Source organism: Wyeomyia smithii, chromosome 3, assembly GCF_029784165.1.
Source record: "Wyeomyia smithii strain HCP4-BCI-WySm-NY-G18 chromosome 3, ASM2978416v1, whole genome shotgun sequence".
NCBI classification, from domain to species: Eukaryota; Metazoa; Arthropoda; class Insecta; order Diptera; family Culicidae; genus Wyeomyia; species Wyeomyia smithii.
Window position 1 is genome coordinate 62,083,990 of NC_073696.1, and position 26,536 is coordinate 62,110,525.

The 26,536-nt window shown below is 38.0% G+C and overlaps 1 protein-coding gene and 1 long non-coding RNA gene across 3 annotated transcripts in view; one reads left to right on the forward strand and one right to left on the reverse strand.

Annotated features, from left to right (window-relative positions):
- Nucleotides 1-26,536, reverse strand: part of LOC129732148 (rab3 GTPase-activating protein catalytic subunit) — a 335,897-nt gene that overhangs the window by 170,922 nt on the left and 138,439 nt on the right. The window lies entirely within an intron of this gene.
- Nucleotides 1-26,536, forward strand: part of LOC129732150 (uncharacterized) — a 202,403-nt gene that overhangs the window by 109,265 nt on the left and 66,602 nt on the right. The window contains exon 3 of the long non-coding RNA XR_008729189.1: nt 26,242-26,318. This is a non-coding gene — a long non-coding RNA (uncharacterized LOC129732150). The remainder of the gene's footprint in view (nt 1-26,241; nt 26,319-26,536) is intronic.

The window sequence follows — 26,536 nt, forward strand, 5'->3', positions numbered from 1 at the left end:
TCGATCTTGACCTGTAAAAAGATTGGTAAATCTCTCTACTTCTAGAATTTTGGACCGACATGAACCTGTGATAACATCTGATAACTGTAAATCCGTATCTTCGAAAGCCTGTTCTGGTGAGACAAATTAGTACAAATGTCAATAAAACCGAACAACATTGTTATAAAAATGCATGAAATCGCTCCAGGAGTTGATTTTTATTCATTTTGAGTCCATCTGATAAGTTGACCGAAATGGCTATTTCGGAGCAGATTCCCGATCTTGAATTTACGAGAGCCATATGGGGACCAATGGCTCTTTAGGTCCCGTATACTAAAAATAGAAAAATTTCCCAATCTTTTGACGGGTCAAGATCGAAAATCGGTCTAGAATTGAAGCAGTAAGAAGCATTTCATGTAGGTGGATATGACGAGCTCTTACGTGTGTTAAAATTGCCGAATACATAACGGTTAAGAACTGAAACTTCTACTGAGAAGTGGAACTCATGATGAAAATTTACATAAAAAAGATTCTTGATACGTTACCGGGGGTCTGAGATATTGGCATTTTTATATTTGATGGAAAACAAAGCATTTCTACAAATATGTCAAATAACTTCAAATGCCTTTTTAAATGGCGATAACTTAAGCATCGCCATTATTACACGAAGCAAATATTTGCTATTCCTGGTACGGATTTTATTTTGTGCAAATAAAATTCATACCAAAAATAGCAAATATTCGCTTCGTTTAATACCTGCTTTAGTAGCAGGTTTAGGTTAGAACGAAAATTGTGATTTTCAGTGCTGAGAAGCGGAGTGCTCATAAATCCCGTTTCGCTGGAAAAATTTCAGTTCTTGAGCGAAAATTTTTTTTATCTAAAAATTATGGACAAGTTTGTGAAATAGCTGAATCCGATGCTAAACTTGACAATGCAAAATATTCAACAATATCCCTGAAAAAAAATTATGGAAATGTGTGGGAATCGAACAGAATTGCAAAAAGTGGCAAAAAGTGTTTTTTAGCTTCTTTTCATAAGATTGCTGCGATGAGTCTATTTTTCATCGCTCGTCACGATTGCATGGAGAAAACCCTTTCTTTTTGCCGCTGAAGGAGTTGTTTGTGATCATGCATGTAATCGCTTGTAAATAGCTTGGTGAGTAACTTCTAGTACCAACGCAAGCTGTTCCTACGTTTGGCATGGTTTCTTATCGAGCGATTCATTCAATTCAGCCTCTTCGAAAGTTTTTGACCTTTCTTCACGCGGACAGTCATCAACATCGAAATTTTCGTCTTCGAAGCCACGAAACCAATCATGGCACGATGCTCTACTTAAATTAGCATTTCCATAAAAAAAATTCAACTCTTGATGCGCTTCAGCCGTTGTTTTCTTCGAATTAAATGGGAAAAGTAAAATTTCCCGGAAGTGTCGATTATTTAACACAAAATCAGAAATTTTCATATAAGTGAAAGTATATGACGCCAATATTAACTCAATAACGTGTTAAAGCGATTTCTATATTATAAATCTTATCTTGCTTCATTACGTTTTAGGTACGTCAAAATCGACAAGTTGGATATTTTTGTCGAAAGCTTCTTTTATTTATAAAATGCCGAGATTTCGTAGAGTTATAGTAAAGATTTTATGTGGTTGCATTGGCAAGCTGACATATAACGCTGGTCCTCAAAAGCGACAAATGAATGCTAACCTGAAGCTCCAAAATTTCCCCTAGAAAGATGCAGATTTCACAATTCGGGGTTTGGGTCGGGCACGGGTTTCACGAAAATAAAATTTTCCGGTTCGGGTCGGGTTCTCGCGCGAAAATGAAGCCCGCGTAATCTTTCTCGCAGTCAGATTACCGTGTGTGAGGAATTAGTCCCAAGGTCAGACGATGTAAAATCCTAGGCCTGGTATTAAATCGAAAACAAAATTCTGCTGCACATGTCAAGAGCTAAATGCGATAAACTCACTGAAGCACTTTATCCGCTAATTAAACGGCGTTCGCACCTAGACAAAAAATCGACGAAAAAATCCAATTAACGCGGTTTTTCTACGAGTTATGTATCCTTCGCGTAAAAAAACCTAACTGTACTTCGAATGTTTTGGAACGGATGTGCTAATTTAGCAAACCCATTGCTGAAGTTTGTGGCCGCATTAAACTGTCATATTAGAATAATACAACTGACATTTCCTTTGACTATCTCTTATACTTATTTGCAATGATTGAGGGTTTTTTTTTCAATTTTTTCCTACATTTAAATAAAGGCTAATTTCAGAATCTAATTAATTTCTTTCGAATAATCAAGTTGTTGAAAGTTTATCCACACGCAAAAGTTCAAGCTTACATCAACTGATGTGTCCTCTCAAAACGCACATGAAATGCTCTGGCTTTGCACAACAAGTGTTTAAAAAGGATAACGCAACAATTGCGCAATGAATACATTGACAGAGATCGAAATCCGAATATGTATAATGTACACAAAATCGTGGTGTTTCGGTAGACTTCGGTTTCGGGCAACAATCAGCTTTGGGGCGCTCAAAAAACCGCTGGTTACGCGAGTCGGTGCGTATCAAAGGCTCGAGTATCCCTAATCACCGTCAGCAAGCAAAACAGCCAATAGCGAGCCTTGTTGCAACAGGATTTACTGACGCTGGTGCCAGTAACGTGGAACCGAATTCATATGAATAAAACCAGAGTCGTTTTTGAATGCAAAATATTTTAAACAAATCCAATGTATTTTTATTTGTTATTGATTTGACTATGTTTTTGAATGACCGGATTCATGATAGTGAATCGATCAGTTCATATTTGCTTTAATCTAGTGAGTACCAAGTTCATTAGTTTTGATTACTGCTTGCACTGCTTTAACGATAGCAGCATTCTGAAAAATATTACCAATACCATGTAGAAATCATCATGGCAATACTAGTACCGGTTAATACTTCAGAAATGTTTTGATTTTGAGCCGTCCAATACATTAAACATTCACTAGAATACCAAATACGTTATGAACAACACACACTCCTTGTACTGGTTCCGAAACAGTACAAAAGATGCTCTAAGAAGACGCAATATTGATGTAGTTACACACAGTCCAACTTTTTCGTACATATTACTGCTTATGTTCTCTATTAACACATACTGTGTTAAGCCAAATAAGATAAAAGTAAATTAAATAAATTAAATTACTGTTTAATTTTATGAGTCAACATTGACGAAAATGTAGTAATACCAAATTAATCCATTGCCCAACATTCCGAAAGCAGATGCATCCCAGACACGGAAGTGCAATGCCGTCTGCTTGACCGTCGTGTTACTCGACCTCATAAACATTCCGGGAGATCGGAGTTCAATGCAACAATTAGCATTCAAAATTCTACCCGACCTAAACTAGCATAAAGAGCAGTGCAATTCGCCGTCAGTGAAATACCTCCTCGTAGGAAAACGTCTAAGGTCAGTGTTGGAAGCTGTGTAAAAGCTTTCCGCATTTAGCAGCACGTCATGCACGATAATCTCGAGGCAGGCTAAAATTCTAAATCAGTCATTTATATTTCAATTCTCCAGTTTCAAATTTTATCGTCTGCAGGGTTTATACAATGGCTTCCGGTGGTATGTATACATACCCCTGAGAGGATGCAAACTGGGATAAGCATCAGTATTTATGCACTGTAAAAATATTAGTTCTAACTGTAAGAGTACAAATGTGTTTTATGGTTTAATTACTTCTCGGTGCTGGGGGATTTATAGTTTTCAACAGACGCCTTCGCTTTTTAAAACTACTCCGGCTGTTTTGCTGTTAGTGTGTCTAGCCGTGAACGAGCGGCATCGCTCCTGGACGTCAGTGAGGCAACCGCATAGTGTGACACTGAACAATGGTGTGCGCCGGCACAAAAGCAATGTTGGTGGTAGAATATGTTTGATATTACTTCCTAGATGGTATAACACTCCCTACATTTTACCGCTTTCATGGCTGGTGTGCTTTTCTCTTCCATCATCAGCTTGACGAAACTCAAATGCTTCGGAGGGAAAGACACTCTGCTAAGTACTATGATGACTCGCCAACCAACGTGGCAGCAACTATCTCGCAGCATCACCAGAAGCTGTTTCCACCTGCTAGACAGAGCCGCACGTTTGTGGGTTCCCAATGAGGGAAAGGAGTATGACGTCGGATTGGCTTTCGCCCTGGATACAAGTATGGATATTAGACGTAGAATTTGGTTACCGCAGTTTACCCCCGTATATGGCCACAATTCAAATTGCAATTGTACAACCAAAGCTTAATCCAAACCAGACTAACAATTACAACCATACGGCAGATCGGATTGTGGAATGACTGGATGATTGTGGTATTATGATGCAGGTCTGCACTGACACGGGATTGTATGCATCAACAGAGGCAGTTTCTGGATGAGCGAGACGAGTGTAATAACAGGATTGAGTTGCATTCTAGCCCGCTGGTTGAGGTTTTACTAACAGTGGAACAAATTTCTAGGGAAACATAAATTCCACATTTGATTTTGAATTCACCACAGTTCAATTTTAACTTCTGATTATCGCAACAATGTATCCTTTATAATCGATGTGTTCTCTTCAAGACACTAAAAAAAACAACTGATCTGCTGAATAATAAATAATACTCACTCTATATACCGGTCGTTTCGCACCGTCCTGAAGAACATCGATTGCATCTCTCTCCATTAAAATTCCTGTCACATCAAAGTTGAAGCTGTCACGGGCTACAAGATCTATACATGACACTTGTGACGGTTTCGTCATACCACCTTCTTAAATGGAGACTGCTTTCATTGAAATCGACACGACAACGACGTCGACGACACATCCAGAAGATGAGAGACTCTGAGCCGAGCCTTATACTACAAGTCTTTGTTTCAAAATAGAATGGAAAAATTACCAACCTCAAACCACGGAGCCATCATCAGCTGCCGGCACACTTACACGCAAATCCGCGGGAGCTCCGCACAAGGTGTAACAATTTGAATTGAAAGCAAGATTCATTCCAGGCTCATAAATCTTAACGATAGCGGTATGTTACCACGGAACTGAGCCAGTAACGTTATGGCTAGCCTTCAGGAAGGACTGAATTTGATTACTCATTCTTTCAGCGCCCATCGCAGTGCCGCCCGCCAGCGGCATGCCAAAGTTTCAACGCAGCGCTAGAAAACGATAACGAATGGTGACGGATGGCTTTTATGACTCGGAACACAACGGCATGCAGCAACGCTAGCACCGTAGAAAGTAAGCATCTTGGGGTTCGTTGCTTGAAAGTGCTGTTTCGTTGGGCAGGTATCCATGTTGCTCGACTGGACGGGTCGCGTGTACTCGCAGTTGGGTCTTATTTGCATAGTCACAGCGTTCCGCTGGAAGCAATAGTCAAATTGACAGGATATTGTGCAACTCGATGCGCATAATGTGCTGCATCTAATCAATTCTACGCAAAATGCCTTGCATAGTTTTTCAAGCTTCTGGGTTGGGCTCTGTACCGCGCTCAATTAGCCGTAGAAAAATGTAATGTTCGTGGGAAATTTGGTTACAAAGTAGCGCTAAACGAAAGCTCGATTTGGACAATAATTAGGGTGCCAGACGCAAAACATTAAAACAAATAGTTGAAAACGGAAGCCGCATTGTGATATAATTTTTTTTTCGCACAATCATGTAACAAGTCTTTGTTAGTTTTAGTTTGGTTAAGAGATGAAGCTCAAAACAAGATATTGACCAGTAAGACCACGACCCCTAGATGATTATGCCACACTGTATATCTAGTTTGTATTTTAAGGAATGTTTTGCATACATAAATGTATCATTAAAATTTTTCGATTGCGTCACAATAGAGAATGCTTGTGTACTTCTAAACATGCAAGCTAAATTTGACTGTTAGTGAACAGATGGCATGTCAGGCATGTCAGATTCAAACAAAAAAGTACACAAATCAAGAGGATTGCCTACATGACCATAACAAGTTTTAAAACATTCAAAAATGAATAGAAATCAAAAAACAGGTAAGGGAACATCTGTAAACCAAAAATAAGTAAGGTAAAACAATAAACACAAAAAACACAACTATAAAAATAAAACTAGAAAACAGGAAGAAGAGAACAAAAAATGGAAGACCAAAAATAGAAAACAAAACCAAAGGTTGGCAGATGCTAAAATAAACACCTTTGCATACTTTATTTGAAAATATATCTAGTCTTACATTTGAAAAGGTTCATTTTTTTTAAATCGATATATCTAAATTATGACAAGAGTTGAAATCAAGTTGTCGAGTAATGCCTTCCGAGAAACTGTTTGAGTTTTCATACAAAAAAATTAAAGAAAAAGAAATTTGTGCAAATGGTGACTCAGAAATGTATTGAAAACTTATCTGGCAACACAGACTTTATGATAGTTAGAGTGTTTGTTTATTTTTGAAGAGTATTAGAATTTTATAATAAAAAATAATTAAATCGTGATCCTTAAAAAGCTAAAGACAAAAATCAGAGAGGAGATAGCACACAATAGAAACAATAAACAGAAAACAAAACAGCAACAGAAAATAACAATCAGATAACAAAAGTAAAATAAAAACAGACAACAGTAAACATGAATCAGAGAGCAAAAAACAGAAAGTAGAAGAACAGTAAATGGGAAATATTAAACAAAAAAACTTGATCAGTAAATAGAAAACTTGCAAGAGAATATAAAACGGAGGGCCGGAAACAAAGAAAATAAAACTGAAGACAAACAATAGAAAACATAAATTAGAAAAAACAAACTAAACCTGAAGACAGAAAAGGAGATATACAAAACAGAAAACGTGAAACACGAAATTGGGAACAAAAAAAAAAACAAAAAATAAAACCGAAAACAAACAGTTAATAGAAAATTAAAAACATCAATCACAAAACAGGAAACAAGAAACGAAAAATAGAAAGCATAGAACAGAAATCAATTCAGAAAACAGATCTGACTTAAAAATTAACCCTTATAAATTTGCAATTGTATTTTAACCTCACGTAACAACACAGATTTTGTTGTAATTTAAAACAGGGAATTTTATTTATTTATTTATTCATTTATTTCGTCTAGCAAAAGTAGACTACAGTTATAATAATACAATGTTTTCTTATATTCTATACATTATTTCCAGTAGTTAGTCGTTTTTTTATTTGATTTCTGCCCATAGTGATGTCGATGGTTTCGCAGTGTTGATTATAGTGACGCATCATGCAATTTATTGGGCCATTTTTTGAGTAGTTAGTTCTGTGAGAGGTTTTCCGAAAATATTTTACGGTTTCTTAATTGACGATTGGTTGCATAAAAATTTAGTTGCGTTAATAATTAAGAAAATTGCACGCGTTGAGAAATAATGTCATTGATAAAATATTTGCTTTGTTGATTATTGTGTTATAAAGTTCTATGAATCTAAGTTTGGAGTCTAAGACTACGCCTAGGTCCCTACTAGGTTTCTACTGGTTGTTTTCCTCAAAAAAATCACAAGAAGGTTGTATGCAAAGCCACGACCGCAAGGTTGAAGTAGAATACTTTTACAAGAAAGTTAACCTGGCTGCTTGCGTGTCAGTCATTTTTTCTAGTAAATAAACGTTGACCGTTCATTGGCAGTATTGTAATTTCTTTCTGTCTGATATTTTGAATGAAGTTCATTGGATATTTTTAAATTTTGTGCAAATGAGAAGTTGAAGTGCTGCCGAATTGTAATATGCACATTTAATACGACATCATTAAACGGGAACGGAACAAAGGCTACGGTTATGCAGAACGCGAATGCCGGCGCGATGCGATTCGCTTTACCGTGGTGAAATGTACAGCTCTTTTTAAGGCGAAGTAGAGCTATACATTTCAACAGATTTCGTCTTGCCGAATCGCATCGCGCCGTTATTTGCGTTCTGCATGACCGTAGCCAAACACTAAGCGACGCAAACATGTAATAATAGTCAGAGTATGCATGTAGATGAAGATAATCAACTTTGGATTATAGCGCAAAACGAGAAAATATTAACTCTTCAAATAATCATTTGTGTTCTTCAAATTTCAGTTGTTCAATTTTATATCCGATGAAATGTTTGTTTATTATCTGATGAAGCTCTTATATAGGCCAAATGATGCATTCCCAATTTGCTAGGTCCATAACTCTGCTGACCGTGCTTGGGAAAGCGCGGTATAACGACCAATCAGAGGTCGAATTTTGTGTTTTGACAAGGCTTAAGAGTTTTCAATAAAACAATAGTTCGAATGATAAAATTGCAATTTCATGCATTTGGTAGGAATCTTAGAAGATTTTCTAATCGATTGCTGCAAAAACGAAGGAAATCCATCGAAAACTAACCGATTTATTAGCATTTGAAATTTTTCTCACTTTTTTCAGTTTTGGATTATCATTTCACATCCCTATGTAGCCGAACTTCCCGAGAGAAGTATTCTAATTCAAAATTAAATCTTCATTAATTCATTTGTTGTCTTTATAAGGACAATTGTTCAATTTATCATAGGATGTAGTGTTTATCTTACATCTCTGTGTTACCTTGATAGTGAGGCCTAAGGCGCACGGTCAACACAATGAGAAAGGTGTTTTCACATTGAAAACTAGACACGGCTTTACTGGAGGAAGTGTTGGCAAATGCATCTACCGCTAATACCACCGCTATCATACGAAAGCGCGTCGTTTCATGTGGGGAATATCAAAAACGAAAAATGACGCGCGACTAATCATAACCCGAACTGTTTCGCCGTGCTGCTCCCATTTACCTTTACATCGGCCTCAGGGAAGTACCGGCTGCATCTGCATCTACCGCTGAGGCTGTCACTATACTGCTATTGGTACCTAAAGCTATTAACACTTCAAATAAGTGTGTTATTTGTTCTCAAAAGAACAATTGTTCAATTCAAAATCGGATTTACGCAATCGCATCTCTGTAATATTACCGACAATAATATTCTTCTGAACAAACTGATACAACTTTCCCATTAGGCCTCTGCCATAATAGACGCGAAAGCGACGCGAACCGATTCGCTCGGCTGTAGGTTAATGTATAGCCATCAGTAGAGCTGTACATCAACCTACGGCCGAGCGAATCGGTTCGCGCCGCTTTTCGCGTCTACTATGGCAGAGGCCTTAGAGAAAGTTGCTGGCTGATGTATTCACTTCATGCAAGCCTGCTGCTGATGCTTCCCGCTACCACACTGAAACAGCATTTTAGTGAAGGGAGTGTCGTTGCATCAGCTGACCCTGCTACTATCGATGCTGATATACCCGCTGCAACAGCTACGCTATGCATAGCCATGCCACAGTTGTGGCCGCCATTGGTATCCGCTGTACCTGCATCTGCTGGCCCTGCTGCTATCGATGGTGAGATCCGCTGAAACTGCTACGCTTATTCGCAGCCATGCCACAGTTGTGGCCGCTATCCGCTATCGATGGTACCCACTGCTCGCTCCCGCTGCTGCTAAGGGAGGACTGCTGTCGTCGCTGTTCAGAACTACTATGAGCGGCTTCGACTAAAACAGGCTCTTATATAGGGAAGAAAATAGGAATGAATTATTTTACGTACTGGTGGAATGATATAACTCGAAAAATATGTGTGACTTCATTCTGGTTCAGAGCGATCATTTGATAAGCTCCACCTCTTTTTTCAGTTTCTAAAGTTTTTCCTCAGTTTCGTAGCACGGATGCACAAAAATGATTTCTTGTCGAGCCGGACCGATAGCACTCTCATTGAAGCAACAAAATAACATGTTTTGTGTCGTGTTGAGCAGCTTGGTTGAAGAAAATGTTCCCGTCCCCATGTCGCATGTAAGCAGATTATTGCGTTCAGTAGACAGTAGATAGTGTATCCAGCGAATAAACACCGATGGTGCTCTCACACACGCATCGGTTTTAACCCGTATCTTATTGCGGTTTGTAACATCAAGCGATTTCGTTTGCTCGCTGTTGCGTGTTGCATCATGTTGCAACTTGGCAGCTGGGAGACGACGAAATTCTGTTTACGCTGATTGATTGAATCGTCTTCATATTAGCTCTGCATAGTCGAACTAACTGCTTTTGTGAATGCGTTCTAACAGGGCAGTTTATTATTCAATGTCGGTTATGCTGATCGCAGCTTTTGCGCTGCCCCTACAGTGAGGAGTTTACTAAATAAAGTAAAAATTAGACAACTACAACAGAATTTGATTGCATCCCGCACAGAATGTCTGCTTGTGTTGATGCCAGAAAATTATTAACCTTCAATTATTTTTTTTTTTTTGCCTTCAAAAAAGCATTTTGCTGTTCAAAATCGGTTGCTAATTACAACCTTTGAGCTGCCCTAACATTGGGGGAATTAAGATACACGGACAACATGCACTGTGGAAGCTATTACACATTCAGTAAATTAGACGGGTGCGACAAATTTAAATTGCTAGGATGCAACACAGAATACTTGCTTGCGTTGACAAAAATTATTAACTTTCAATGACTTGTTTATTTGCCTTCAAAAAGGCATTTTGATTTCCAAAATTGGATTTCCTGATGGCAATCTTCATGCTGCCCCAACACGGGGGGAATAATGGCTGTCTGGCGACACTCGCTGAGAAAAACCGCGCTGCTCCTGAGACGTGGTGACCAACCACAGGGCTAGTGCTGCTGCTAAGGAAGGACGACTGCTGTTGTCGCTGTCTAGAACTATTAAGAGCGGCTCCGGCTGAAACAGGCTCTTATATAGGCCAAATAGCATGTTTTCATTTGCAAGGTATATGATCCTGTCGACCGTGCTTGGGAAGCAAGCATATAACGACCAATCAGAGGTCGAATTTTTCGTTTTGACAAGGCTTGACTATTTTCAATAGTAGTAGTTCATCGAATAGTGTGAATAATAAAATTACAATTATCTTATTTTGGGAAGAATCTTAGAAGATTTTCCAATCTATTGCTGCAAGAACGAAGGAAATCCATCGAATACTAACCGATTTATTAGCATTTGAAATTGGACATATTTTTCGGTTTTAGATTTTCATTTTACATCCCTATGTAGCCGAACTTCCTGAAAGAAGTATTCTACTTCAAAATGTTGTCTGTTGGTGGTGTTACTGTTTTTCTGCTGAAGGCTATTGAATTACATTTTTAATGTTGAGTTGCAATAGACTTTTGTTGCACCATGTGTGGAATACATTAATTTCATTCTGGAATATTTCGAAGTCTTTTGCATTGATTATTTCTATAAAGAGCTTCATGTCGTCAGCATACTCAAGCACATGTATTGATTTAAGAAGAAAGGAAATGTCATTCACGTATGATATAGAAAGAAGAGGACCCAGGTGAGAACCTTGAGAAACTTCGGAAGTTACTTCTACTGGATTTGAAAAGGAATTTTAAAAGCGGACTATTTGTGTTCGTTTTGTTAAGCATGACTGCAGCCATTCCAAAAAATTTGTTTCAAATCCGTATTTTTCGATCTTGAAGAGCAGTAAAGGTATATCGATTCTGTCAAATGCCTTGCTAAAGTCCGTATAGAGCCTAAGCTTTCTTTTCATTCTTAGTTCCGTAAAAGTTTAGTTCCGTTTGGTTTAGTAAAAACGTTCAAAGATCCGCAACCTATGCACAGTCCTAGCTTAAAGGTATCTTCGGAATAATTATCGAAATGTTTACTATATTAAAAATAAGAATACTAACTTTTTTGTGTTAGGAGATAGAGAAATGGTTTATTTAACAAAGCTGTAGAAGACTTGAAAATATGAAACTTTGCTTAACAAAGAAAATTCCCATCTTCATTGGGTACAAAGTTATAAAGTATAATATATGGAGGATGCAAAAAAATTATTTTTGTACCTAATTTTTGTTGGTTGCGTTTTACAAGAAAACGTTGTTCGAAGGAACTGTTGCTGGGGTATACCAACCAGTGAGAATGTTGTTGGGCATACGCCCACGAGTGTGTGGCTTGTCTAATTAATATCAAAAGTGTATTAAATTTCGCGATTCGAAACAACTTAAACCAACAGCAAACATGCTGATGCAGAAAAAAAAACAGCAAATATGCTGTTGGGGTCAAGCACACGTGTGCTAATACAAATTTCTACATATTTGTATAGGAAGCTCACAAAAAATAAACAATTGAGTCGCACACAAGTTTAAATCTGCGAAATCGGCAAGTTCAAAAAATGAGCGGGTCACAATCTTTTGACGAGAAGCTTCACTAGTTTGAATGTTTATCTGCAGCTAGATAGTGATCTAATTCGATAGTGCGACTATTTGACGGTTTGGATGGCAATAATAATTTGAACGGATCGAAGCCATATTTTTATGTAATACTCAAATGCTTCCATTTGGCACTTCGTGAGAACAATTCACGAGCTGTACGCAGCAAAAATCGTGACCCATCTAGCTCAGTTCGAGTTTAATCTCGATCCAATTTTTCATACAGACCATAGCGTTATTGAGTAGCCAAATAGTGCATTCCATCTTTAACTACCATCTACTGGTAGGTAAATATTTACAACTTCCAGTTAGAGGCGAAGATCGTTATTGAAGTTTTGGATTCATTCAATAAAGAACTTGCTCCAGTACTATTTTTTTTTCGTGAGAAAAACGGACAAACCCCCCAGCTTTACGTGCCGAATTCAGCTCGGCCTACCCCAGCGAAGGGTACGGCGGCGGTGGTGGCGAACTAAACCGAAACTCTTTACCGTCACTTTCATTCGTACCGACTAACGGCGGGGATGACGAACGGCTGGAAATGAACCGCAACGGGGCAGATAGCTAATTAATTCGTGACCGCAAATTGATGTGACCGAATCACCGTGGTGCCGCTTCGAGTGTGCACTGAACCGCATCGCGGGTCAGCAGAGCAACCGATTGACCGTTTGCGGTTGCAAAATTAGGGTACCGTGCTAACAAAAAATATATGATCATTTGTTTTTTTTTGTGTTTCCCGCCGCAGAGTGTGACGGCGACCCGAAAAGGTATATATTTGTCGCAATCGGTTCCATGTCTATCGTAAACGCAAATAAATAACAACGCTTTGAAGCATACGTGATTTTAAATGAAGCAATAAGATGAACGTTTTTAGGACCAAGGCGCAGTTTAACGTATGGTAAATCACCATACAATTAGGCTTTGGTTGTTAACAAGCTGCAAGTGCATCTCGGCTATTGTTGTTACTTTTACACATCAGTAGCAGCAACACAAAGTAGAGCAAAACGTCACCCTGGGAGGCTCGATTTCCCAAAGTGAGAGTTTCAGACCCGAAAATAGAAAACACAAGCAGGAAACAAAAAAAAATGAAAATGAAACATACGTTCAGATCGTCTGAGCTTACATAAACCACTTTTTTTTCTGCATCATGTAGGCGGACAAACAACGCAAATGGAAAAGCGAAAGAGAGGGAGTGCAAGAGAGATCCATCAAATTGTGTTCACTGGGTTTCTGGGGCCTGCCACCGATAAACCATCTGCGAAAGAGTGGCCCAAGGTTACACGCTTCGCAGCCTTCAAATTTGCTGGGGCATCTTCGGCGCGCTGACTTGCAATTGAGAAATTCTCCATTCCTTTCACCGATTAGTGCGTGGCTTATCGGCACTTGCCGAGTTGTTTCGTTCGAAATGTGATCCGTGGCGATTTCTGCCTGGTTTACCCGCATACTATTGAAGGATCTTATTTGAAAGCGATTAGGGAAAAATGCTTGACTAGACCCGATGGAAGCAATGCTCGTAATAATTATTTGCTTGCCATGAGATAAATATTAGTTACCGTTGACTGAATGGTTCGTTCGCTAAAATAGAGACAGGTTTGTCTCACTGGCGCGCTATGCTCAGGGCAGGTGATCTAGATTCATCGGTCCTATGAAGTAACGTTGTGTACTAAATAGACTTTAAATTATTGCCTCGGTACATACTCTCTGGTTACTATTTTTACTAGCTCGCAGTTACTGCGGAGCAAGGTTGGAGTCATATAGCAGAACATTCCTTCGCAGATCTGCATGTGAGTGGACGCTAGTTGCTTCACACCAACAACAACAGCAACAGTTAACCGGTGGCTATGGGTTCAAGAGGACAGACAAGAAGGGTTGTGCGGTTACGAAATGGAAACCCTAGCGAACTGGCAACAGCGACAACCTGGTAGCGGTAGAATTATCTCGCGGCTTCAAAACCATTAGGATGGCGACATGCTGGTACAGAGCAAGTCAATATTCTAAATGAGAAATGTTGAAGCCGGTCGATCGGTCGTCGTCGTCGTCACCGGGTCAAGATGAAGTCCAAGTTAAGCAATCTCGTGAGCGCTTCGGAAGGATAGTTGGCCATTTTCCCACGAAGCTTTGGCCGTTAATTTCGTTACCCAGTGACAGAGTGACATGCGGTCATGCTCTTCTGAATACAATAGTCTTCGCAAAACGGGTTTCGCAAATTTTCGTAGAAATGATTTGAGCCTTCAAAACATTTACTATAGCCACGGTCACACATTACACACTGTTTTTTTTTTTGCTTCGGTGTTATGTGTGATGCTGTTTCACTGAGGAGTGAGTTTCAAATTGAAACTCATCCTGGTGTGAAATTAAAACCGACATACGCTTTGACCGCAACGCGTGGCTTTGTTAGGTGTGTGGAATATTAGCCTTCACCTGCCTGCAGAAAGGCACCGGGTAACCAATAATTGAAACATTTTCTATGAGGTGAACAGTGGGTAGCACTCTAAATAGAATCAATTGCCATACCAGAGGAACATACCACCAGTGTGTACGGTGTGGTGCGACTAACAAAATACATTCCGACCTATAGGGATTCACGGATACTCTTGCGTTTCGTTCCAATCGTTTTAATGTAACACCGAACGAATCTCGTGGCTCCTTTTGTTAGGAGTAGTGTAGAAAATGTCGTTCAGCATCAAATTTATACCACTTTTCCAATTCCATTTTCAAAAATTGAAAGAGTAATAATTTTGAAATAAACAACTCAACCGTTCATACGCGATAATTTTTATAAAAATTATTGCTTCGCCACGTTACAAAGTATTCCAAAAAGTATAATGCCATAGATTCAAGATTAGCATAATCAAATTAGAATGCTTCCAGTCAGAATGATCTGAAAATACATAAGAATTTTTTTTTTCAATAGTAACTTTTTGAAAAAGCGCATAGAACTAGTTCCGTAAGAAAAACTATCCGAGAAAAAACTAATATTGCAGCAAGAATTTTTTATACAAAAAAAAATAAAAATAAAAAAACCATCAGGAGCATTGCAGTTTTGTAATATTTATATTTTTTTTTTTCAATATTAGATCACAAACATCTTGTTTTATACTGTTACTTATTCTTCAAAACCAAAGGTACTAAATTTTCAATTTCAAACTAACGATTTATGTCAGACCAAATTTTCCTCCACTCGAAGAGTTGTAAGTGGAAATAAACTGTCTGTGTCAATTTATATCTGTCCAGTAAAACCTACACATCGAAATTCAGTAGATTTATTTAATTATCATAATTAACAGATTCCTTAAACAACGCGAAAGAGCCCGCTGATGACAATAAATTACACTGGTACACGGACCTTATCAGCATAAATCAGAGAACGTCGACAGACAATTTAATTAAGGTATCACAATCAGCACGGCCCAAGTCGAAAAAGGCCATTTCCATTAGTACTAAAACGAATCCGTGCGCGGTCAATTGAACGGGTCATCGATGCAATATTTTTCGCATCTGCATATTCCCTGCTGTCCGGAATCAGCATCGCCTGCTAATGAGGGCATTCATACAACACAGCAATTAGTGAATTCATTAGGTTTAATTAATTTTAAATAAAAAAAAAACAACGGTCGCCTTTGACATCACTCCCATCAGATTTATCAAGCCTGGAAAGAACTATTGCCGCTTTTCCTCCAACAGCGAAGGAGGATACGGAACGGATACGGAAAAGCAAGAAATTAAAAATGTAAATTGGCGATCCGGTGACACCGAGCCGTGATACCAGCAGCGTATCGAACACGTACACTCACACAATAGCACGCAGATGGATTTGTCGAAATCGAACACAAGGAGTGCGACATGTTTACCCTCCAATCAGATGAAATTGCAGCTGAAATCGGTTCCACTGATTGAATGGAGGCATTAGGAGAGCATCCATATGAGACGGTTCACGCATCGCCGCAACCGAAAGCAGTCCATGTTTGTATTATGAATTCTCAGACTGTTTTGGTTTGGTTAGGTAGCAAGGAAATCTCGGTGGTTGGATTTGATTTTCAAGATCGATTGGTCGAATAATGCCAAACAAATAAAAAGAATGCTTGCACCACCGATAAAAGCGCAAGCTGCATTTGAAACAACGAATCAAGCAGAAAATTAATCCAAATGCGTAATGGCCTCCGGATGAAAGAGGGTTAATTTGGGATACTATACATCATCGTTTCACTAGGAGGTGTGCTAAATTATCTGTATAGGCTGTGCAGGTATAATTCAATGCTACTTAAATGACGTATTGGCTAATAGCAGAAGCCAGGAGAGCTGCCGAGACTCTCACCAGTACGTTGCATATGAAGTAGTGTGTATCGTTAATCATTGCTAATGCAACGCAGTTTGTGTGTTAATTACGGCCAACTGATACGGGCATTTTAGTGCGCATGTATCATTGCAGTAGAGATTTCGGTGATTCAGCAGAAAGCTATTATGAACGTCGAATAACAAACAGTATTTTGCAGATGTTGCAATGTGCGATCCAGGATCAGAATAAGTGATCTGAATCTGGGGATGAATAAATGCAATATTTTAGTTGAATAAACTATTGGTTTAAGGGTGCGAAACAAATTACGGATTGTCCGTTTCAGAGAACGGTTTTCAGAAGCAGGAAGGGTCGAGATAAACGATTATAATATCATCATTTCATAGATTAGATGATATTATTCGTTCCGTTACTCGCCGCTGGGTCAGCAAACAATAAAGATCGTGGCAAAAGATGGGGGTGACTGTTCTAACATTCACATTTTCTGGTTGGTTTAGACGATCTAACACATTAGTTATATCCGAATCATGCTCCCTACTGATCCATAAAAAACCTTTATACCCATTCTATACTGAAATATGTGTACAAACGAATAACCTTTTTGTATTTCGTTAGAAACATATGAAAAAAATGCCAAAAACTCATATCGCATTACATATAATTATCTATTATTCTATTGAAATGGTATAAAATTTTTCGCGTATTTATTCGTAATAGCCACAGCAGATTTTCAATCATTGCAAGTCATTTATTAGAATTTTCTGTTAAAAATAATTCGTGAAGATTGAGTGAAAAATATCCAGGAGTCTCGCAATATTTTTCGAAGAAAGACATCTTTAGTTTAAGAATGCTAAGGAGTCTAAGAAAAAATACACAGGAAAATATAGTCTGGAAGTTTTAAGTCGAATTGTAAATTCTAAAATCAAAAGTCGCAATTAAAAATGTTGTAAATCACCTAGAAGTCGAAAATAGAATGAAACAAAGTCAAAACATTTGAAAACAAAGTGGTAGAAATTAGGAGTTGAGAACAGAAAGTAATAGTTAAAAGATATGAGACAACCGTTAAACGCAAAAAAAAATTAAAATAATCAAAAAATAGTTGATCGATTTTGCCTTTTGCGTATTTTTAATTTTTTCGCATTTAACGGTTGTAGAATTTTAGTTAAAATACTACAAGTAATACAGCCCTAGGGGTTGTATGAAATGGTGACGTAGGATCAAACACTGTAAATAGAGGGTTTTCTAGTTACAAAGGTTTCAAAGTCCGCAGACAAAATTAATTCGTTTGTTCAGTGACTTAGCAAAGCAAAGCAAAGCCTTGGTGCTACATTCCGATTCGGAACTCGACCTTCTGTTACATTATACACAGACTTCGCAGCCAACTGTTAAGTGTACAGGACAATTGCGGGGCTAGTGCTACAATCCTACTGACACTAACAGTCTCTCCCGAGCCGGGACTCAAACCTACGACGACTGGCTTGTTAGGCCAGCATCGTACCTCGAGACCAGCTGGGAGCTGTTCAGTGACTTACGTATCTTTATTCTTAGCCTCCCCCTGAAATCTATTTCTGGAAATATATATCTAATCAAAAAGATCTAGCAAAAAATTGTAGCAATCAACGATTATAGCGAAGTTGAGGTTTAAAAACAACATTCAATAAATGCTAGTCAAAGGACAATAACATTCATAAACAAAATCCCCGGTTCTCCCTCTCCTATAAATTTGTATCTCAAGGAATTTACTCTTCGATAAGATGCCGCTCACGATTATTTTTTTCTTCTTTTTTTTCCTGTACTGACTCCATCACTGTTTCCAGAATCGTTAATCTATTGTGAAATATGCCCGGGTGTCTGCTGTATCCCGCACTTTTATTATTAGCAATACCGCTATTGAGAAGTGGCATGCTTATTAATATTTTTATCAGTGCTTGTGTGTAATGTGATGTTACCCTTCCTATTACACGCTTACTGTTCTACTATACCGAGCCTCGTTCCTCCTGCCAAATATCATCAATTATAATTCCCTGGAGAGGTTTCGTCATGCGTCCTCCTGGTCAGTTTTATTGACAAGAGGAATTCATTTTTGTTAAGAGGAAGTCATGCAAAGGTATAACGGTTATTTAGTGAACATCGAAGATAAAATGAAATGAAAGTAGCTTATAACTTATAATCATTGCAAAAATGTTTAATTCTTGTTGAGTAATTTATGATTTTATGATAAACTGTTAATCACCACCAACAGCAGCATTGCAGTTTTTCCTGGATTGCACACGAATAGAAAACGTGTTCTGCTGAAATGATAGACCAGCGGCGCTCTGCTACACCTGTACTGTACAGTACTGTTGCATTTACCAGTATGTTTTCTTTCGAGACATCAGATTTTATTAGGTTCAAAGCAGTTCAACCAGTTGCCTAGGAAAGAGGGCAAACTTTTACCTTCGAGACATCAAACTAGTCTAAGCTCATGGAAACAAACATTATTTGACCTGTTGGGACGGGGGGAGACTCTGTCATTTTTTGTTTGGTACTGATATAGAGAATGTCACAGTGCTCGCATGTGATTGGTTTAATGTTCGTGTAAATTTGAAACTTTTTATATATTTTTACCGCTGAGCAATGAAATAACAAGTGTTTTACAAAATTGTCTAACATTTTATTTATCCAACAACATATTGGTTATTGCTACCCTTCATGTGGTTATGCTGTTATCTCGTTTGAAATCTGACGAAACATTTGCCAGTTTCATTTCCAATTTTACATAATGTACCCCAGTATATAAAATAGAGACATATTCCTACGTCAAAAAGAAGCAGTTCGAATCTTAATAGTCAAGGAAGAGACAGACTAGCAACAAGAGAATATAATGCTGAATGAATAGCAGTAGAGTTGCGGAGCGCTGAGTGGAAAAGTGTGGTGGAAGAGAGTTGAGTATACACTGTCATTTACTCCCTTTTTTGACGGAAGAAATTACGATCATCAGCCAAAAGAATACGACGTACACTAATAACAAGAAATATATCGCAAGAAGGAAGACCTAAAGAGTGCAAACACCGATGGTTATTTATTCACATACTGACGACGATGTCAACGCATCTTAGGCTTGGTTTATATGTATTTTTTTTTTTTTTGTATAAGATTTTATTTGTCAATATTGTATAATAGAATACAAATATTTACATTTTAACTATTCAAATTGACATTAAGCGTTGAGTCGATTTTATCGTTACAATCGTTAATGACACTTATATATTTGGCTAACAGTTCAGTATTTGTATTCGTTTTCTCTTGTTTATTCTTTGTAATGCTGGGCTTATCAGCTCGTCGAAAGAGAGTCGTCTCCACCCATCCAGTATTGTAGATATTTTTTGTTCTAATGTTTTCCAAGCCGCATTAACCCGATCGCAGGTGCAATATTTATGTTGCAGTGTTTCCACTGTTCGGTTGTTACAATGTGTGCATTCGTCACTATCTACTCGGCGCATCACGAACAGAAGCTTCCGATGTTCAATCTTGCAATTCACCGCTAGGTAGAGGTGTTTTTTTCCATCGCTATTTACATCAGGTCACTTTGAAATAATCCTAATTTTTGTCCTCTCGCTCTGGTGACCGCTTGTTTGCTTTACGAACTAATTTCACTTTTTGTCTTATGACTACATTTTTTAAGTGTAGTAAAGTGGGCAATGTAGGGTAAGGGACCCATAATTCGCCCTGACCCCATAATTCGCCCACCCACTAATCAACAAATTGTTTACGAGGTTTGTTACTGAATTATGTCAAATAATAATTTATATTTAATCTCAGCTATTTTTTTATGTTTGAACACGGTTCTAAGAGTTGTCACTATATTGCGAACAATAAAAAACAATAGGTGGGCGAATTTTGGGTACTCGGACAATGTGGGCGAATTATGGAGTCGTTACCCTATATAACTTTACGAGGATGCGAAAAATGAACAAAGACAGAAGGTGTGAGTTAGACTTACAAAAAATGTTCCTCATCCAGACGGGACTCGAACTTGCATCTTCGGCATGGTATTTTGGCCAATTTCCCTTAAGAATAATATCGATCACCCTCTACTATTGTTTTCCGTTCCAAGCGCCATGCCCGAGACATAGGAGATTGCGGGTTTTTGGTCAAAAAAACAATATGATAAGTAATTTTTGCATTATTTTTTAGACAAAATCAGTCGGGAAATCCGAAAATATGTAGATATTAGGTGGCAGTGTTGCGAAATATGTAAATTTTACATTAGAAAAAATAAAATGCATTTTTCGGCAAATCAGTATTTTTTGATTTCAAATTTGACAATTTCATTGTGTTACTGGAATTATTTTATACAAAAAATATTTATCACCTCACCCTTTCTCTGGTTTTCAACAATATTCTTTGGTAAGTTTTCTCATATCTCCAGATATTTTTTATTAATGGACATAATAGGGTCTGTACTTATGAAAATATAAGTCAAGTAATAAAAAAAATATTTTGGGCGGCAGTGTTGTCAATTATGTTATTTTTACGCTTGAAAAATAAAGCTGCTGTTTTCGACAAATCAGTTGTTTTTTGTATGGACCCCACGGCGACCTGGCATTGTCCAAATATTTCATACTGCTCGCACTTTTTTTCCATTTCTTAGGGTCACTTAATGAGAAGTTGCCTGCTACGTGTTATAATGCTTGTAACGTGTGAGGAAAAAAATCCGAACAACTTTTAAATTGGTCTACGATTTCGAAGTACTGCTTGTTCGGATTTCTTTCCTCATACGTTATTCGCTCAGACTTACTATTCACCAATGATGGCATGAACTCGTGCAAAGTTGAACTGAGTAACACTTTTCCAGATTTGAATCCAACTTGAATCTGCTTCCTCTCGATAGTTTGAGTTTTTTTGCACCGCACACTCTGATCGATTGAGTTCAAATGCGTGCAATGCATGCAGTGCACGATGTATCCAGCGATGCAGGCGATGATGTAACGCGATGAGTTTTGTTTTTAGATCGAATTTATGCTTTCAAAGGATAATGCAACAAACTGTTGCAGCAGACGCGGCGCGAATTTCATCGCACTTCGATTTTTATGCAATTGTTGTTATGCAGGATTAAAACTCAAATCCAACTCAAGTGTAATGCACTGTTAGTAGGGTTTACGTGCAAACCGAAAATAAATGTGCAAGCAAGTTTTAAAACTCACTTGGATACGAGGCCAAAGTCACACTGCCTACTCTGCTATTCACTTATCTTCTTTATCGACCTTAAGCATGTTGCCAAAGAGTATAACATGCTATAGATAGATGAATTTTCTGAAGGTTTAGATAAGAGTTTTTCAGCCTGGAGAGACATTTTTGTGTGGAGAAGCCTGAGAATAAACCTCTTTTTGGAACCAAGTGTTTTGGCATGGAATTGCCTGATTTTACTAAAATTCGAACCCATGACCAGCTGCTTGTCAAACCTGTAAACCTGCGGCTAGGAAGGTGCGCGCAAAATAAGTATAATTTGATTTCGAAAATGACAATTTTATCGTGTTGCTGAGTAAATTTTCAACAACAAAAAATCACAGGAAGGTTGTATGCAAAGCCACGACCGCAAGGTTGAAGTAGAATACTTTTACAAGAAAGACAACCCGGCTGCTTGCGTGTCAGTCATTTTTCCTAGCAAATAAATGTTGGCCGCTCATTGCAAAATTGAAAATTCTGTGCATTTTGATTTCCAAAATTGGATTTCCTGATGGCCATCTTCATGCTACCCCAACACGGGGGGAATAATGGCAGTCTGACGACACACGCTGAGAAGAACCGCGCTGCTCCTGAGACGTGGTGATCACCCACAGGGCTAGTGCTGCTAAGGAAGGACGACTGCTGTTGTCGCTGTCTAGAACTGTAATGAGCGACTTCGGCTGAAACAGGCTCTTATATAGGCCAAATAGCATGTTCTCAATTGCAAGGTATATGATTCCGTCGACCGTGCTTGGGAAGCAATCATTTAACGACCAATCAGAGGTCGAATTTTTCGTTTTGACAAGGCTTGACTATTTTCATTAGTACAATAGTATGAATAATAAAATTACAATTATCTTCTTTTGGGAAGAATCTTAGAAGATTTTCCAATCTATTGCTGCAAGAACGAAGGAAATCCATCGAATACTAACCGATTTATTAGCATTTGAAATTGGACATATTAATCACTTTTTTCGGTTTTAGATTTTCATTTCACATCCCTATGTAGCCGAACTTCCTGAGAGAAGTATTCTACTTCAAAAATAAAGGTTTAGGAATGTATTCCTAGAAAAATGTCCATAACAAAAAACAATTTTGCAATGTTTAGGTTAGAACAATATTGAAAAAATATTCTAAAGATACCCAAACAACCGGCAAAATCATTGACAAATTTCCTTCAAGTTGCATAATTTTCAATCGTATCAGTTTGAGAGACATTAGCAGAACAAGAATAGAAATTTTAATCAAATCAGAAACAATTTCGACTTTATTTCTTGAAAATGCTGTAACATGAGTTTTGCTCAGGGTGACAAATGTGTTTTCTTGTAAAATATTCTCAAGAACACGATGAAGTTGTCAAATTAGAAATCAAAACATACTCGTTTGCCGATAAATGCTAATTGGATTTTAAAAATGTGAATGTTATACTTGACAAAACTGCTGCATTAAGCGAGCATGCATAAATGACGTAGCTTGTTTTTTAGACTTTTTGGAGACACTCCCCCCCTATCCCCCATCGTAGCATTTCGTAAAAAAGTTAAACCCCCCTCTAGATAGTTTCGCAGCTTTATAACACCCACCCCTCCCCTTTTCATGACTTTATTTGCAAATTTTAGTATCACAAACATACATCGTATCATAAAAAAAACAAGTGAAGACAAGAAAGTATTAAAAATTACCTAAACAGATAAAACAGTGATAAAAAAGAACAATTAGAAAATATCCAATTTTTTTATAAGTTTCGTATTTGCTACGTAGCTTGGCTTGAACCCCCACTCTCCGCTTCGTTACACTTCGTCACAAAACTAAAAACACCACCTCACCTCTCGAATGCTACGTCATTTAAGGATTTTCCTTAAATTGATTTTTTTTACTAATTCTCTTCAAAAATAATGCACAAATTATTTTTCAGACATTGTGCTTTTTGGGCCATGATCTAAATAAAGCAAGGGTTTTTAACGAAAAATGGCACTTTTATTAAAGGAGGCGTCGTACACAAACAACGTAGCACATGAGCTAAGTGAGGGGAGTTGATTCTGCCTTACTTGTTGTTGCAAAGAGAAAAGGGGGGAAAATGAAGCAGTTACGTAACTGTATACGCAAAAGTTCAAGCTTACATCATACGTTGTGTCCTCTCAAAACGAACAACAAATGTGTCAAAAGGATAACGCAACAATTGCGTAATGGATACATTGACAGACTTCGGAATCAGAATATGTATAATATAATACACAAAATCGTGGTGTTTCGGTAGACTTCGGTTTCGGGCAAACGATCAGTTTTGGGGCGCTCAAAAAACCGCTGGTTACTTTCGCGAGTCGGTGCGTATCAAAGGCTCGTGCATCCCTAATCACCGTCAGCAACCGAAACAGCCAATAGCGAGCCTCGTTGCAACAGAATTTACTGACGCTGGTGCCAGTAACGTGGAACCGAATGCATATGAATAAAACCAGTGTCTTCGTTAAATGCAAGATGCAACAAATTCAATTTTATTTTAATTGTTATTGATTCGATGATGTTTTTGAATGACCGGATTCATGATAGTGAATCGATCAGTTCATATTTGCATTAACCTGGTCAGTACCAAAATCATCGGTATTGATTACTGCTTTAACGATAGCAGCACTCTGAAAAATATTACCAATACCAGTGGGAATCATCATGGCAATACTAGCACCGGTTAATACTTCAAAAGTGTTTTAATTTTGAGCCGTCCAATACAATGAACATTCGCTAGAGCACCAAATGCGTTATGAACAACACAAATTCGTTGTACTGGTTCCGAAACAGTACAAAAGATGCTCTAGAAAGACGCAATATAGATGTGGTTACGCACAGTCTAACTTTCGCGTGTAATGTTTGCTCAAAATTGAAAATTTGGAGGATGGGTAGGTTGTTCAGCGTTACGTTATTTTGGGAACAGGGGAATCATAACGAACGTTACTTATTGTTACATAGGAGGAAGGGGGTCTGAAATCTAGATTTTTAGCGTTACCTAATTTGTATACAATGCCACGGAGTGAGGGGTGGTCTAATTGGCAGCATAGTTTGGATTTTTTTCGAAACGACCTTATGAGAACATTTTCGTAATCGTTGACCAAATCTTAGAAGTTCGTTATATTCAGATGTGGATACTTGATATCGAATGACCCTTATTTAGATTGCATCAACAGAGTATGATAAATTTAGCGTGCTATCAGATTGATTGGGCAGTTTCTCATAAAAAGATGTGCTCCGTTTGAGTAGCAGGCTAACACTAATTGGTTTGGATTTATTAAAATTATATGAGTGTACAATAGATCGGTTTTGTGTGTGGATTGGAAGAAAGAATATCGAATGATATAAACGGGAACAATAGTGTGTCCTATACAAAAAGAATGTAGCACGTTCATCGTAGTGCTCTGAGTGTCACACCAACCATCGACGCGACGAAGATAGTGATGATGATGATGATGTTGATGGTGACGCTACATAAACAAAGTTGAAAATTCCACCTTTAGATCGGAACTGGATTAACAACTGACCTAAACATTCATCTTTAATGAACATGGATCCTTTAAGTAACAATAGGTATAAAATTCAGCATGCAATTGCTTTCCTAGCAGTAACTTAGGTGTTAAGCATCAATAGTACAAATACGGTGACCCTTTTCCATCCTTGCAGTCGGGGAAAAGCCAAACCGAACAAATAGTAAAACAAGAACAGCTCATGCCAAACGTTTCACTGAACCCCAAAATCCCAGAGTACAAACAAATTCCAGCTGAATAATTCATGCATGATTGCGTAAGCGAAAATCAACTCGCTCGTCACATGACAAGCGGCGCTGTGATCCGAGATAATCTTTACAGACTAACGCTAAAACAGAAAACCACCTTCCACTTTTTTATTATTCAACAAGAAGGAAGAGATCCGGAACAGATTGCTGGGAAAATCAAACGTGTCAATGCAAAATCAGCACTGGCGGTTTGTGTAAACGAAACAAGCTTGCACAAATTTTACTGACAGAACGCAACAATCCTACCGCTTGCTTGATGTAATTCAACGGAGTAATAATAAACTCCAAGTGTCGGTGATTCTGTATTTAAATTTTGCGCCTCCGCTGACTCAGCATGTAAGTATTTCGCCCGGAAAGGCTTTTTGCTTACTTTGTTTCCCCGTTGATTAGGTTTTATGAAAACTTTCCGAAGCTGTGCAAGTTTCTGGCGAAGGAAATTTTCATCTGCTTGGCTGGAGACTGTTTATTTGGATGTACGAAAATGGTAGATACGGTACCGACCCTTGCATAAATCGGTTGAAGACTATACACATATACTGTATAACTTTTTCGTTTTTTGAGTTTAAAAAAATTATTCTTCTAGTAGAATAAAGGAGTTTGGCTGTTGGGAGAAAATGAAATGAAATTTTTGCTGTCGTTAAAATAAACAATTCTGTCGCAGTTACTTCTCTTTAGAAAAAAATAAAAATAGAATTGAAATAGCATTATAACATTGAGATTTTAAATTTTACGCATAGTTTAATCCGATTGTAACAAACGACTGTGCCGATTTTATTAAAATTCAATTAAATTTTCCATTTCAGATCCAATCAATCAAGTGCAATTCCCGTGGAATGGATTTAAGCGCTACAGGAAATGAGAAAATTCACTCAAACGAAAGGTACACCCACTATTTTAATTGATCACAGTCCGCAGGATTTTTCATTCCATTCATTATCTTTGTTCGAGTTGATTTCCACCTCGCGGCGTCTTTTGACGGTGTTCACAATGAACGGGCGTTGGAAAAATGTAAGGCAACGTTTGCAGTTCGAATAATTTTGTCTGCTCATACTGAAACGGTCGATCGCCCAATTGCAGAGAAGAGCTGTTTCACAAGAA